The sequence below is a fragment of the Trichosurus vulpecula genome, chromosome 1 (genome assembly GCF_011100635.1).
Source record: "Trichosurus vulpecula isolate mTriVul1 chromosome 1, mTriVul1.pri, whole genome shotgun sequence".
Taxonomy (NCBI): domain Eukaryota; kingdom Metazoa; phylum Chordata; class Mammalia; order Diprotodontia; family Phalangeridae; genus Trichosurus; species Trichosurus vulpecula.
The window spans coordinates 68,129,102-68,137,936 of NC_050573.1; the positions used below are offsets into that span (position 1 = coordinate 68,129,102).

General features: G+C 39.2%; 1 pseudogene; it reads left to right on the plus strand.

Annotated features, from left to right (window-relative positions):
- Positions 1-7,658: 7,658 nt before the first annotated feature.
- On the plus strand, positions 7,659-8,589 carry LOC118830786 (annotated as a pseudogene).
- Positions 8,590-8,835: the final 246 nt, after the last annotated feature.

The following is an 8,835-nucleotide window of genomic DNA, read 5'->3' on the forward strand; positions in this document are numbered from 1 at the left end:
CTATACACAATAGAGATTCATGATTTCATATACAACTTCCATTTTCTGTTTTACTTTGTATATAGAAATGCTTATTTTATTTGGTGTTTGCTAAATTCAGAATAAAAATAAAGGAATGCAGAGTCCAGAACTGAAGATAACGACAGTACTTTAGATGTGGAGTTTCTAGGGTAGGGTACATTGGAATAATATCTTTCTTGGCTGCCATGTAATCTAATCACTGATGATTCGTATTGAACCTGAAGTCTACTAAAAACTCCAGATCCTTTTCAGGTGAATTGGTCTGACCATACCTCCTCCAACTTATACTCATGAAATTGATGTTTTGGACCTGTGTTAGACTACATTTTTTCCTGTTAAATTTCATGCTATTGACTTCATCTAATATTCTTGCTTGTCACTATCTTTGGGATCCTGACTCAGTGAGTTAGTTAACTCTTCCTGCTTTCTGTCATCTACATAATTGCTAACTGTGTCATCTATTCCTTTATTCAAATTAATGATAAAAAGTTTAAACAGCATTAGGCCAAGTACAGATCCCTGGGACTCTCTTCCAGAGACCTCCTCCAAAATGATAATGAATTATTAACAATTATTCTTTGGCTATGATTACTCAATCAGATCTAAATCTACCTAACTGGACTCTACTGAGCCAAAATCCCTCCAGCTTTTCCACAAGAATAACATGAGAGGCTTTGTTAAATGCTCTGATAAAATGTTAATAAATTACATACAATATTCTGCTGATCAATAGTTTAGCAATCCTGCCAATCAAATTATTGTTACTTTGTGCTTACTATGTATACACTTTGTATTTACTTACTTGCCTTAAATTTCCCAGTAAAATGTAAGCTCCCTCGAGTCAGGGGCTATTTCTTTTTTTGCTTTGTAGCCTCAGCAGAAAGCATATCTAAAAGGTGCTTACTAAATGCTTCTTGAACTGAAATTTGCCAGTTTTTGGTGGGAGGCCATTATGACTCTTTGTGATCATTGCCTCCATTTCTAAATGTTCAGTTTAACTTTTTTCACCTCTTTAACAATACAATCTAGAATTTTTCCAAGGAATCTGGCATATTTTGTAGACTCTGTTGTCTACAGTTCTGTGACACATTCAACATTCTTTAAAGTTTTCCAAAGATCACTGAGAATGTTACTGTAAGCATATCTGCCTATTCTTCCAATACAATAGGATGTAGTTCATGTGGGCCAGGTAACATGAACTCATCAAAGACAGCTAGGTTCTATCTTAAAACAGGAGAGTTTCAATTAGCTCAAAGTGAAATGCATAAATTGACCACCAGATGGTACTCTTATGGAACTATCTTTGGAGATTTTTTTAGTTACTCTTAGGTGCATGTACACAAAATAGTCACTTTTTAATTTTTATTTGTTAATTAAAAATGTTTTACTGATGTCTTTTCCTGTTCATCACAGTTATTTCTGAAAATACTCTCTTTTACATTCCCTACCCAATAAGCCCTGCCTAGCAAAAAAAGATTATTTTTGTTGTTTTTCATTTGTATCCAGCTCTTCCTGACCCCTTTTGGGGTTTTCTTGGCAGATACTGTAGTGGTTTGCCATGTCCTTCTCCAATTCATTTTACAGATGAGGAAACTGAGGCAAACAGTTAAGTGATTTGCCCATGGTCACACAGTTAATAAGTGTCTGAGACCAGATTTGAACTCAAGAAAATGAGTCTTCCAGACTCTAGGCCCAGTACTCTGTGCACTGTGCCACCCAGCTGTACTAAAATGCATGATATCATGATAATAAACAAAATTATGAAATGAAAGGTAAAGCTAATGATAAAGTACAGTACTGTCCAGTAAAGTTAACATAGGTGTGCAATATGTTACTCCTTCCCTACCCACTGCAGCTAGCCTTTATGACTGGTGGTAGGCTGTGCAACTTTTTTAATGAAGTTGTAGAGAGATGTTTGGACAGTGGCTCTCTTTTTTCCCTCGGATATCTGATGATAGCAAGAAATATTATCCTGAACTAATCTTTGAACTTTGAAAAATCTTGAAGCATTTGGATCCATCTTTTAAATACAAGAAAAAAAATCACCTTATGCTAGCAAGATGAGTCTTCCTGATTCCAGGCCTTGACCTCTTGTCTACTGCACCACCTAGCTGACCCCAAAAGGTTAAAAAAACAACAAATGCTCAGTAAAATCAACCAACACATGTAATGGCATATACAACATTTCATACCCCTAGCTCTTACCTCTTCAATGAAAGGAAAAAGGTGCATTTTTCCTTCTCCTCTTGGGGGCCCAGATTGATCATTGTAAATATGTAGCACTCAATTTTGATTGTTTTCTCTATGTCCATTGTGGTAGTCATTTATATTAGTCTCCTGGCTCTGCTTACTTTTTTTGGCATCCATTCTTACAAGTATTACTGTGGTTCTTTGAATTCCTTAGTCATTGTTTGTCACAGTGCAATAATATTCTGTTATATTAACGTACCACAATTTGTTTAGCCATTCCCCAATCAGTGGATGCCCACTGATTTTTTTTTTTTGCCACAATCAAAAGTGCTACTATAAATATTTTGGTGTATAATGAAACTTTCTTTCTGTCTTTAATGAGGTCCTTGGCATATTTGCTTAGGCAGAGACTCTCTGGTTCAAAATGTTTGGACATTTTATTCCAATTGTTTTCTAGAAGGTTTGGACTAATTTCTCATCCATCAGTGATGTAAAAGCATAACCTTTCCAAAATTAACTATTTCCATCTTTTGTTATTTTTTCAATTTGTTGGGAGCATGAGGTGAAGCCACAGAGTTTTAAAATTTGCATCTAATAATTAGTGCTTTGCAGCAATCTTTCAAAGTATTGGTGTTTGTCACTTTTAAATGGACTGCAATATTCTTTCTGGCCACTGGAGGGCATTCAAGCCTGCCAATGCCTGGGCTTTTGTTCTAACTACAGGTAGTGCTGGGCTGGGTTCCAATTTAATCTATAAGATGAAATATTGACCAAATATTAAAATATGAAACCTGCTGTACCTCTATTATAAGCTTCCACTGCTTGGGGATGTCCCATTCTTTTTGGTCACTTCATATGGTACTCATAAAATTAGCTACTTAACTATATTATTTTAACATAGTTTTTAATAGCTTGGAATAAAGTACAAAAGAAATACGTAAACTATCTCCATCCTCCCAGATTCTTTAGTGTGAAGGAGAAAGGTCCTTCATACACATACCCACAGCTCCTGAAAAGGAATGAGGAGAGGTATGGTGTTCCCTTCCCTTCATCTCCACCAATCTCAGGCTCATAGATTAAAAGGGAAAATTGGGAAGATGACATCTCCATTGCTCACCAGCCTGCAAGTGAGAAGGGGCCATAGTGGCTGCCAAACTTTAATTTATTCTGGGTGTTTCTATTCATTGCTCTGATCTGTACTGCCTGGGTCAGCCTGAATATTCCACTAGACTGTAAGCTCCCTGAGAGCATGGACTTGGTTTTTGCTTCTTTTCCCAGTGCTTAGCACAGCACCTAGCACATAGTAGGTGCTTAATACATATTTATTGGTTGATTCAATAACATCTCACTTGTGTTTGTAGCTTATTCTTGCTGTCTTTATTTTCCCCTTTGGCATTGCCACCTCAGAGAAAGAGGTAAAAGAAGAGATTAAAAAAAGAGAGAAGATGAGAAGCACAGTTGTCATTCTTATTCTTCTGTGGAAGGCTTCCTCAACTGTTATGTAAAAGAGAGAATCTTTGCAACTCTGGTGAGCAAGTCCCCTTCTCTTAGCAGCCATGTTTCTCTAGATCTTCAGGCTTTTGACATCACTCCCCAAACTGCTTTCAGTCCTGAGGCTTTGCATAAAGAAAATTACCTAGGGCAATAGTCCCTCCCAGACATTTGACTCCTTCTTTCTTTTTAGAACAGTTAAAGAGCCTGTAGTATGGTCTACAACCCCCATCCTTCTAGGTGAGGGGTTCTTAACATTTTTTAATATCCTGGAACCCTTTGGCAGTCAGTCCAGTGAAGCCTATGGACCTCTTCTCAGAAGCATGTTTGTAAATGTATTAAAAATACATAGTATAACAAAGGGAAGCAATTATATTGAAATATAATTATTAAAATGTTTTTTGAAAACACCGTTTCATGGATCTCAGATGAAGAATTCTTGTCCAGGCTGAACCTCTTGTACCTGTGGTCCAGTGAGCTAACCCGAACCCTAACCCTCTTCCTAACTTCTCCACTTCTGTTGAAGGGCATCTCCATCTTACCACTCACCTAGGCTCTTTATATCAGAATTATCCTCCACTCTTCACTCTCCCTCATCCTCTCCTTGCCAGTCAGTTATTAGTCAGCGCTGCCTCCATAACTCATCCTTCATCCATTTCCCTCCCTTCCACTTACACAGCCACCATCTAAGTTTAGGTCTTCATCACTTGGAGCAGGCTTCTTGAACCTGCTGTGAGTTTTTCCCCCTCCAAACCATCTTCCTTAGAGATGCCAAATTGATATTCCTAAAGCCCAAGTCTGACCATGTCACTCTTGAGTTCAAAAAACTTTATTGGCTTTCTAGTGCCTCTTTTCTTCAGAGAGGCAGTCAGGGTTAAGTGATTTGCCCAGAGTCATACAGGTAGTATGTATCGGAGGCAGGATTTGAACTCCTGACTCCAGGGCCAGTGCTCTATCCACTGCGCCACCTACTTTCCTCTTCTATTGCCTCTTGGGTAAAATTTGAAGTCCTTTGATGTTTAAAGTTTTTCATAGGTGGGTTCCAACCTCTCATTTTCTAACCTGGTTTCCAGGGACCCCCAAAGAGGAATAGGCAGATGGAAGGCAGCAAAGTGGCGCTGTGGATAAAATGCTTGAGTTCAAATCCAGCCTCAGATACTTACTAGCTATGTGCCCCTGAGTGAGTCACTTAGCCTCTGCCTGCCTCAGTTTCTTCATCTGTGAAATGGGCATGATATTAATAGCACCTCCCTCCCATCTTGTTGTGAAAATAGGACCTGTCTGTCTTGTTGAGAGAATAATATGATGTGCTATTTGTAAAGCAATTTACAAATACTAAACACTCTTGTTATTTTTTATATTATTTTATATATTTGTTATTCTATTATAGAGTTAGTATCATTATAGATTATTATAATATTATTACTGATTTCAGGGATCCATGAAATTGGATGAGAACAAAATTACAGTTTTACCTTTGCCAAACTTTTTGTAAGCTTGTGTATTTTATTTTATGCATTTAAAAACATTATTCTGAGAAGGGTTCCAAAGACTTCACCAGATTGCCAGGAAGGTCCATGACACAAATCAGGTTCAAGAGTTCCCTATTCTAGAATGATTTCATATTATTCCCCCATCATGCACTCTATATTCTAACCAAACCAGTCTGTCAGTCAGCCAATAGGCATTTATGTAGGGCCTACACTGTGCCAGGTACCGTGCTAAGCACTAGGGATACAAAAAAGGGAAAAAAATAGTTCCTGCTCTCAAGGAGCTTCTGGTCTAATGGAGGAGGCAACATGCGACACCTAGGCACCAATAAGATTTTTACAGGATGAATGGGAGATAATCAACAGAGTGTAGGCACGAATATTAAAGGGGATCAGGAAAAACCTCTCCTAAAAGGTCAGATTTTAGCTAGGTCTTGAAGGAAGTCAGGAGGTAGAGATAAAGAGGGAGAGAATTCCAGACATGGGGGAACAGCCAGTGAAAAATGCCCAGAGTTAGGAGATAGAATGTTTCATGAGATGAGCAGCAAAGAGGCCAGGGTCACCAAATTAATGGTGAGATTGGGGGGGAGAGGAAATGAGGGAGAGACTATAAGAAGAGTCATGTTTTAGGGACAGCTGAGTGGAGGATGGATTGGAGGTGGGAAAGACTTGCGGCAGGGAAACCAACTGAAAGTCTATTTCAGTACTCCAGGTATGGGACTATGAGGATCTATACCAGGCTGATGGCAGTGTCAGGGTAGAGGAGTTGTGTATGAGAGGTGTTATGAAAGTAAAACTGACAGAACTTGGCAATTGATTGGATATAGAGGGTGAGCAAGAGTAGTGAATAGAGTGACACCTAAGTTGTGAGCTCGGGTAACTGAGAGGATGGTGGTACCCTCAACAATAATAAGGAAGTTAGGGAGAAGAGAGGGTTTTGGGAGAAAGACAAGGAGTTCAGTTTTAGACATGTTGAGCTTAAGATATCTATGACATCTAGTTCAAAATGTCCAATAGACACTTGGAGATGTGAAACTGGAAGTCAGGAGAGAGGTTAGGGCTGGATAAATAGATCCGAGAATAATTTGCAGAGATGATAGTTGAAACCATGAGAGGTAATGAGATCACCAAGTGAGATAGTATATATAGAGAAGAAGGCCTAGGACAGAGCCTTGGGGGATACTCATGGTTAACAGGTGTGACCTGGAGGAAGATCCACCAAAAGAGACTGAGAAGGAATGGTCAGACAAATAGGAGAACCAGGAGAGAGCACTGACCTGAAACCTAGAGAAAAGAGAGTATCAAGGAGAAGAGAGTGAGCAACAGTGTCAAAGGCTGCAGAGAGGTCAAGCAAGATGAAGATTGAGGGGCCATTGGATTTGGTGTTTAAGAAATCATTAATAACTTTGGATAGAGTAATTTCAGTTGAGTGATGAGGTCAGAAACTTGATTGCAGAGAGTTAAGAAGGGAATGAGAAGAAAGAAATTGGAAGCACCAGTTGTGGGTGGCTTTCTCCAAAGAGTTTAAAAATCTGTTGGATGTTGGATCTGAATCCAACATCTGACACTGACCAGCTCCTGGACAAGTCAACCTCTGTGAGCCTCAGGAAATTCTCTCTTACTCATTAAATTAAATGGGAGTGTTGTTATGTATCAGGGGAAGAAGATTCCACGTCAGTGAGATCATAAATTCTTACATATTTTCACTTTACCCATGACCTCATTTAGCGGTTCCTTTGTATGGCAGCCTCCAAGATCCAAAACACTGCTTGGTGTTTGGAAGAATTACTAGAAGCTATTTACTAATCTACTTCATTGGCCATTTTCAGGAATTTTGTCTGTTAGTTCTTCCAGATTCTTGGAGATTAAACATGAGGGCACCAACTAATGTGTAATCTCAGATGCTGGGAGAGATACAAGAGAACGATCAGATTCCCTATTTTCAAAGAGTTTATGATCTGGTTGTGGAGATAAGCTTACTTTATTTTACACCATCTTATATTGTTCACTATTTCATTTGGCTTAAACTTTATGAAACTTACTACAAATGACTTAATTTAGAGAAGGGGAAGCTGAATATGGATAGATAGACTTTTGGAAGGCTTCACGGAGGGAAGAGACTTGAGAAGGACCTTGAAGAATGGGCAGAAAGTAGTTGTGTCAGGCATTCCCATCTTCTTTCTTATGATATAGTATTTTTGAGTGTTAAATATATTTAATTAAATATTGATGTTGATAGTTTGACAGGAAAACACTTTCCTAACCCTAAAATTAGAAAGAAAAACTCAAAATTTGTTGCACAGTTCAAGCTCTTTGTGTAGTCTGCTAAAGTAGAAGTCCATTTTGGGTTATTTTTAATCTAGTTGTCTATAATGTTCTGTGTAGGATGTTTCCTTTTCAGACTAGGTAGGGTTGATTAATCCTTTGAATGGAAGTTACCTATTCCTCTGGGCCCAAAGAACCAATATGGCAAAGGCAGATATAACCTTTGTGACTGATTTCATTTTCTTAGGTCTCTCTTCTCAACCAGGGGCTCAGCTCATCCTTTTCACTCTGTTTTTATTCTTTTACTTATTAACAGTGCTTGGCAACCTCACCATCATCACAGTAATACAGATTGAACACTGCCTCCAAACCCCCATGTACTTTTTCCTAACTTACCTGTCTTTCCTAGATATCTGTTATACTACCACCAACATCCCACAAATGCTTTTCAGTATGGTAGGGAAGAAAGAGACGATCTCCTTTATTGGCTGTGCAATACAGATATATTTCTCCCTCTCCTTTGGGATGATTGAATGTGTCCTCTTGGGGGTCATGGCATATGATAGATGTTGCTATTTGTGCCCCAGTGCACTACATGGTCATTATGAACAGGCGCACTTGTATTCAAGTGGTCATTGTTTCCTGGACTAGCAGCTTCCTGAATTCTATGGTAATTAAGGTCCTCACCTTGAGTTTGCCCTCTGTGGGCCTACAGTGCTGAACCACTTCTTCTGCGAAGTACCCTTAGTACTGAGATTAGCTTGTATAGACACCTCTGTCACAGAGCTGGCAGCGTTCACCTTTAACATAGTTGTCTTCGTTCCATTCCTTCTCATTGTCATCTCCTATGCCCACATCCTCTTGTCAGTTCTCAGGATGCGTTTTGCAGCAGGAGGGCTCAAAGCATTGTCCACTTGTGCCTCCCACCTGACTGTGGTGGTTCTGTTCTATGGGATGGCCATCTTCATGTACATGCATCCTCAGTCCAAGTCTTCCCAGTCTGGGGGGAAAGATAAATGCTGTTTTCTATACTGTTATCACACCGACGCTCAACCCCCTGATCTACAGCTTGATGAACCAGGATGTGAAAGGCGCCTTGAGAAGAGCCATCAGCAAACACAGCCTGGCATAGTGCAGAGAGACAGGATAAAAACTCAAAAGACTTTGGCTAGAATATTGGCCCAGACACTCGTTGTGTGAGCTTGGTAAATTATTTCATTTCTTTTAGGGATGTCCTGCCCTTGGAGTGGTATTCTAAAGGAAAACTTAGGACTTTCCATTCCTTCCTAATAAGGAGACATTGAATTTTCATCCTGAAAGGGACTTATAGCATGACCCTGGACTGAGCTCAAGCTTCAGTTTTAATTAAGTACTATAT